The 8189-nt window shown below is 39.1% G+C and overlaps 1 long non-coding RNA gene across 1 annotated transcript; it reads left to right on the forward strand.

The window, feature by feature from the left end:
* Nucleotides 1-1094: 1094 nt before the first annotated feature.
* Nucleotides 1095-7806, forward strand: LOC119622593 (uncharacterized). The gene is made up of 2 exons (XR_005239184.2): nt 1095-1215; nt 2776-7806. It is a non-coding gene; the product is annotated as an uncharacterized lncRNA (long non-coding RNA).
* Nucleotides 7807-8189: the final 383 nt, after the last annotated feature.

Below are 8189 nucleotides of genomic sequence, written 5' to 3' on the forward strand. Positions count from 1 at the left end.
AAATAGTCCAGTAAGTTGTGTCATGTTCTCTACCTTTGGAGCCCTACAATTGTAATGATAACTTTGAGCTATATAAGTACCTGTAACTGATGATTTTACAATTGCTATTTCTGGAAATGGGAAGCAATCTTCACCTGGAGATATGTCTTGGGGTTTTGGACTCCTCTACTTCCTGACAAGACTGCCAGATATACCACTTTTTTTTTTTTTTTTTATACTTTGAGTTCTAGGGTACACGTGCAAACGTGCAGGTTTGTTACATATGTATACTTGTGCCATGTTGGTGTGCTGCAGCCATCAACTCGTCAGCACCCATCAACTCGTCATTTACATCAGGTATAACTCCCAGTGCAATCCCCCCTTTTGAAAAGCAGCTATTACCTGTGACATGTTTTGTCTTTGTGTCCCCACCTGAATCTCACCTTGAATTGTGATCCCCGTAATCCTCATGTGTCAAGGGTGGGACCAGGTGGAGGTAACTGAATCCTGGGGGTGGTTTCTCCCATGCTGTTTTTGTGATAATGAGTGAGTCTCATGAGATCTGATGGTTTTATAAGCATCTGGCATTTTCCCTGCTTGCGCTTCTTCTTCCTGCCATCCTGTGAAGAAGGCACCATTATTGTTTCCTGAGGCCTTCCCAGTCATGCAGAACTGAGTCAATTAAACCTCTTTTCTTTCTTTCTTTTTTTTTTTTTTTTTTTTTTTTTTTTTTTGAGACGGAATCTCGCTCTGTCGCCCAGGCTGGAGTGCAGTGGCCGGATCTCAGCTCACTGCAAGCTCCGACTCCCGGGTTCACGCCATTCTCCTCCCTCAGCTTCCCGAGTAGCTGGGACTACAGGCGCCCGCCACCACGCCCGGCTAATATTTTGTATTTTTTAGTAGAGACGGGGTTTCACCGTGTTAGCCAGGATGGTCTTGATCTCCTGACCTCATGATCCACCCATCTCGGCCTCTCAAAGTGCTGGGATTACAGGCTTGAGCCACCGCGCCCGGCTAAACCTCTTTTCTTTATAAATTACCCAGACTTGGGTATTTCTTCATAGCAGTGTGAGAATTGACTAATACATTTTGCTACTGGGCTCATTTCAGAACTGAACACCTGAACCATGGAGGTCAGCCTTGCACCTCTTCAGCCTGACATTCCTGTTTGGGGTTGATCAATTTCAACTTAATATGAAATGGTGAGAAGAGCTCAGCAAGCCTTGCTTGTGAAAGGTAAATTGCATATTAAAACTTACTTGGCCTCACCCGAGCAGCATATAGGCTTTACCTGAAAAAGTGGCTATTACCCCTTTTCAATGAAACTCTATTCCCTACTCTCCACCTGAAGTAAAGCAGCTGGCTAAATGAGGCCCTTGACTCACAGAGGTTCAACTAAATGTGTGGGCCTGGTTCACTGACAGTTCAGATAAGCTGAAACCTGCTGATGTCCACTGGGCTGCTGCATATGTTCAATCTTACCGCTAACTATGCAAAATTGAAAGATAATGGATCCTCTCCTCAGTGACCAGAATGCAAAGCCATTTTCATAGATCTGGGTTATCCTCCACTAGATGAAGTTTGTTATACTTTTACTGACTCATAGGATATTGACAATGACCTACTTGTTTGGGTTGCCACTTGGAAAACTACAAAATTGCAGACTAAAGACACCTCTCTTTGGGCCTGCAACTAAAGAAAGAAATTGTTCCTGCTGCTGCCCCTGCTTAATGTATCTGATTTACTCATGTAGATGATGACCACATAAGAGACCATGATCTGATGACACTGAAATCAAGCTCCAGAATGAGCATGAACCACTTAAGTTGCTTCAATTTCTAACTGAATCCATAATTCTACTGGATTTGGCAACACATCCACCTTCATAAACAGGATCAAAGTACAGGATTGTTTCTGTTGTGGAGGCTAACATTGCATGCCAGACTTCTGGCCTTCCAAATCTTATCTGCCAGTGAGAGTGGCCACATTGCATAAAGTTTTGCTCCTGACACCACTGTACTTGGCACCTTGATGACAATGAATTTTTTTATCTCCTCTATGGGTTATTGGCAGTGCCTTACCACTGTTGACCATTTTTCAGATTAATAATGCTGCTGTTCCAATCCAATTATCCAGCACTGACACAACATTATGGTCCCTGAAGAAACCATGTGTCATGTTTTTATTTTCCTGGACCATTTGCAGTTGGAAATGGTGCATCTTGCATCACGAAAGCCATTCAACAATGGCTTAACAGTGAAGGTATTCATGGACTGTCCATGCTCCCTACCATACAGAAGCACCAGATATTTTAAAAATAGCTTTATTAAGATGTAACTCACATAGAATATGATTCACTAATTTAAAGTATACAATTAACCGTCGTCACAGTAAATTTATAACATTTTCATTACTTCATAAAGGAATCCCTAAACTTTAGCTATCATTTCCCCAATGCTCCCATCCTTCCTGCCCTAAGCAACCACTAATTTACTTTTTGTTCCTATATATCTGCCTATTGTGAACATTTTATGTAAATGGAATTGTATAATATTTGGTCCTTTGTGACTGGCTTCTTTCAATTAGCATAATGTTTTCAAAATTTATCCATGCTTGTAGCATGCTCATCATTCATTTTTATGGCTGAGCATATGGATATATACAATTTTGTTCATTCATTTATCCCTCCATAGATATTTGGGCTGTATTCACCTTTGGACAATTATGACTAATGCTGCTATAAATATTTGTATAAATGTTTTTATTTAGTTTTTTTTTTTTTTTCATTTCTTTTAGGCTTATACCAAGGGAGAAATTGCTGGACCATATGGTAATTCTATGTCTGTTTGAGGAATTCCAGAGTGCTTATCAAAGTGACTGTGAAAATTTATGTTCCCACATGCGGTATATGAAGAGTCCAATTTCTCTAAATGTTCAACAACTGTTATTAGACTTTTACGTTCTTACCATTTTAGTGTGTTTGATGTGTTACCTTATTGTGTTTTACTTTGAATTTCCCTGATGACTAATGACGCTAAGCAAAATGTTCTGAACTTATTGGCTATTTGTGTATCTTCCTTGGAGAAATATCTGTTCAGATGATTTACTTATTTTTGGTGAATTATAAGAATTCTTTATGTATATTTTATACAAGTCCCACATCAGCTACATGAGAGGCAAATACTTTCTCCCTATCTATGGGTTTGCCTTTCAGTTTCTTGAGAGTGTGCTTTCAAGCATAAGTGGTTCTAATTTTGATGAGGCTGAATTAATCTTTTTTTTTATATTTGTGGCTCATGCTTTTGTGGGTTTTTTTATAACTTTCATTTTAGGTTCAGAGGTATATGTGTAAGTTTGTAATACAGGTAAACTATATGTCATAGGGGTTTGGTGTGCAAATTATTTCATCACCGAGGTAATAAGCATAGTACTGAATAGGTACTTTGTTAATCCTCTCCCTCCGCTCACCCTCCACTCTCAAGTATGCCACAGTGTCTATAGTTCCCTTCTTTGTGTCCATCTCTACTCAGTGTTTAGCTCCCACTTATAAGGGAGAACATGCAGTATTTGGTTTTCTGTTCCTACGTTAGCTTGCTTAGGATAATGGCCCCCAGCTCAATCCACATTGCTACAAAGGACATGACCTCATTCCTTTTTATGGCTAGGTAGTATTGCATGGTTTATATGTCCCCAATATTCGAATTTTCTAGGTGACCCAAAGTGTGACATTTAATTTCTTTAATAATTTTTTTATTTTCATAGGTTTTGGGGGAACAGGTGGTGGTTCATTACATGAGTAAGTTCTTTAGTGGTGATTTGTGAGATTTTGGTGCACCCATCACCCAAGCAGTAAACACTTAACCCAATTTGTAGTATTTTATCATTTATGCCCCACTCCAACTCTTTCCCCAGACTCCATTGTCCCCAGACTCCATTGTATCATTCTTATGCCTTTGCATCCCCATAGCTTAGCTCCCACTTATGAATGAGAACATACAATGTTTGGTTTTCCATTCCTGAGTTACTTCACTTAGAATGTTGGTCTCCAATTCCATCCAGGTTGCTGCAAATTCCATTAATTCATTTCTTTTTATGGCAGAGTAATATTCTGTTGTATATATACACCATAGTTTATTTATGCATTCATTGATGGGCATTTGGGCTGGTTTCATATTTTTTGCAATTGCGAATTGTGCTGCTATAAACATGCGCATGCAAATAACTTCTTTGTAAAATGACTTTTTTTTCTTCTGGGTAGATACCCAGTAGTGGGATTGCTGGATGGAATGTTAGTCCTACTTCAATTTTTTAAGGAATCTCTACACTCTTTTCCATAGTGATTGTACTCGTTTACATTCCCACTAGCAGTGTAGAAGTGTTTCCCTTTTTACTGCATCCATGCCAACATCTATTATTTTTTAATTTTTTTATAATGACCATTCTCATGGGAGTAAAGTGGCATTGCATTGTGGCTTTGATTTGCATTTCCCTGATCATTAGTGATGTTGAGCATTTTTGTACGTTTGTTGGCCATTTGTATATCTTCTCTTGAGAATTGTCTATTCATGTCCTTAGCCCACTTTTTGATGGGATTATTTGTTTTCTCTTGATAATTTTTTTGAGTTGCTTGTATATTCTGGATATTAGTCCTTTTAGAATAGATAGATAGTGAAGATTTCCTCCCACTCTGTCCGTTGCCTGTTTATTCTGATGACTGTTCCTTTTGCTGTGCAGAACTCTTTAGTTTAATTAAGTTCCACTTACTTATCTTTGTTTTAGTTTCGTTTGCTTTTGGGTTCTTGGTCATGAAGTCTTTGCCTAAGCCAATGCCTAAAAGAGTTTTTCTGATGTTATCTTTTAGAATTTTCACAGCTTCAGGTCTTGGATTTAAGTCCTTGATCCATCTTGAGGTGATTTTTGTATAAGGTGACAGAGGAGGATCTAGTTTCATTCTCCTACATGTGGCTTGCTAATTATGCCAGCACCGTTTGTTGAATAGGGTGTCCTTTGCCCACTTTATGTTTCTGTTTGCTTCGATTAAAATCAGTTGACTGTAGGCATTTGGGTTTATTTCTGGGTTCTCTATTATTTACATTGGTCTATGTGCCTGTTTTTATACGAGTGTCCTGCTGTTTTGGTGACTATGGACTTCCAGTATAGTTTGAAGTTGGGGAATGTGATGCCTCCAGATTTGTTCTTTTTGCTTAGTCTTCCTTTGGCTATGCAGGCTCTTTTTTGGTTCCATGTGAATTTTAGGATTTTTTTTTTTCTAGTTCTGTGAAGAATGATGGTGGCTTTTTTATGAGAATTGAAATTATATTTGTAGATTTATTTTGGCAGTATTGTCTTTTTCACAATGTTGATTCTACCCATCCATGAGCATGGGATTTGTTTCCCTTTGTTTGTGTCATCTATGGTTTCTTTCAGCAGTATTTTGTGGTTTTCCTTGTAGAGATCTTTCACCTCCTTGGTTATATATATTTGTAAGTATTTTATTTATTTTGTGGCTATTGTGAAAAGGGTTGAGTTCTTGATTTAATTCTCAGCTTGGTTGCTGTTGGTGTATAGCAGAGCTACTGATTTGTGTACATTTATTTTGTATCCTGAAACTTTGCTGAATTCATTTATCAGTTCCTGGAACATTTTGGAGAAGTCTTTATGGTTTCTAGGTATCCGATCATATCATCAGCAAACAGTTACAGTTTGACTTCCTCTTTACCGATTTGGAGGCCCTTTCTTTCTTTCTCTTGTCTGATTGCTCTGGCTAGGACCTCCAGTACTATGCTGAACAGAAGTGGTGAGAGTGGACATACTTTTCTTCTTCCAGTTCTCAGAGGAAATGCTTTCAACTTTTCCCCGTTCAGTATTATGTTGACTGTGGGTTTGCCATAGATAGCTTTTATTACATTGAGGTATGTCCTTTGTATGCCACTTTTGCTGAGAGTTTTAATCATGAAGGGATGCTGGCTTTTGTCAAATGCTTTTTCTTCACCTATTGAGATAATCATGTGATTTTTGTTTTTAATTCTCTTTGTGGGGTGTATCACATTTATTGACTTGCATATGTTTAACCATCCCTGCATCCTCCCTTGTATGAAACTTACTTTATCATGACGGACTATGTTTTTAATATGCTGTTGGATTCCATTAGCTAGTGTTTTGTTAAGGATTTTTGCATCTATGTTTATCAGGGATATTTGTAACCTGCACGGACCTTGGGGACTGAACAAATGGGGCAAACGCTGGAATGAAAGACAAAGACCAAAGTATGCTTGGAACAAGGGGTCAGGGGGCACCCCGCCTCTAGTGGAAAAGGACCCTGAGCTTTTTCAGCCCTCCGAATTTATTAGGTAAAAGACATAATGAGAAAGAGGGGGGGTGATTGTTGGGTAATTGTCACTCAGCCATTTGGTTCACAGCAGGCTTGTGAGACTGCATCCTTTGAACAATAGGTGCTAGATTTCCCAGTAGATAACTTCAAGGATCACCAGGGAGTGATGGCCCTGAGCAAACTTTTTGGTGGCAGGAGCAGTGTGAGTCTGCCCACATCCTGCATTCATGATAAACAGTTTGCTGTTTGATCATATAGCCTCCAGTGGAATCCTGAGTTGGTCATGTCCCATGGGCCTTTGGCTCCCTACATGTTCCCCTTTGTGTTTACAAATTAATAGAAAGAATGTAAATCCAGGCTTGGCAGCACCTGTTTTCCAATTGGTGGTCCATCCAATTTTACAGACTATGAACAGAAGACAGAGACAAAGTAACATTATTCTAAGAACTACATATAAGATGTTAATGTGGTGCCTTAGATAGGTCCAAGGGTTGAGGCTCTCCGGGCCTTGCTGGAATTCAGTCCAGTCTTCTAAAGAAGACTGAAATTCTTGAGTTTGCCTATTTAAATCAAGAATTTTGTCTTGTAATTCACCAATATCAAAGGTGATGATGGATGTGAAAGCTCCCTACAAATGGGCTTTCACAAGGTCCCATGGATACTCACTTAGGTTATATTCTAAGTTTGTTACACAAATATGAGTGTGGTTAAAATGACAATGCAATTGCTGCTGCAACTGCAAGCTTTGTACTTGTTCTCCTAACCATAGAACCATGGATTTCAACATTGCCACTTCAGTTTGTAACTCAATGTAGCCATGCTTGCTTGGCTGTACACATCCAGTTCTCCATGTACTGAGCTGTTTGAATAGAACTATGCAAAGCTACAGAGGACATCACAACAGAAGTTATTAGTGTGACCTAGGAAACAATAGCAAAAATTATCATACCTAAGGATCTACAGACATGATGAGTAAGCTGAGTTAGAAGTTTCACAAAATGCAAGGTAGTTGTGGCAACCCAAGGCTCGGACAGATTAACAAGAATCCATAGCCCAGGGATGCAACCTAAAATCAAAGTCGAGCTATTATGTGTTTGCAATGTGCTATGATTAATGCAGTGATACAAATGGCAAGATTTACAGGTCAATTGGATACTGTTTACCTGGAGCTGGTCCTTCTTAGCTGCCAAAAAGACATAAGGATTAAAAACACAAACTGTAAATTGAGTAGTGATATTCTTTACAAATGTAACATTAAGACAGCATTGCTTACTATTGCTATTATTGGATAGTATCCCAATCCAGATATTGTCATTCATAAATGGGAGTGCTACCTTCCATATCGTCTCTTGAATTGGTCCTTTCTTCCCTACATAATCCCATTGAGGAAGAAGCAGGCTAAAGCCTGCTCCATGACAAGCAATCTGGGCAGCCGACAGGGATTGGATCCCAGTGTTGTATAAAGAAGAAGTATTAAAAGCTCGCCACCAATGCCAGTGAAGTTTGTGCCATGATTTCTGATTTTCATCTTTTCCATCTAATTGACCTTTAGGTCCCCAATCCACAATGTCTCCAGTTAACATAGATTGTTTTCTAGCCAGTGGGCCAAGACACTGGTTTCATGGAGGGGGGCAGGAAATATTGAAGGGAATCCATTCCATATAGTCAGCAAAATTAGGGTGACTGGGCCAGGAAAGGTTGGTTAGCACATCAGTTACATTAATAGAACCAAGACTTAATAAGTACATTATTTTTCCATAGTGACTCAACCATGTTTGAGCTTGAACTGTAAGACAGCTATGGTTGAGCGATGTCTTTGTGGTGATACACAAAGGAAATCCTTCCAGTGGAGCGTTCAAATTAATGACAGTATTCTGAG

Source organism: Chlorocebus sabaeus, chromosome X (assembly GCF_047675955.1).
Source record: "Chlorocebus sabaeus isolate Y175 chromosome X, mChlSab1.0.hap1, whole genome shotgun sequence".
Taxonomy (NCBI): Eukaryota; Metazoa; Chordata; class Mammalia; order Primates; family Cercopithecidae; genus Chlorocebus; species Chlorocebus sabaeus.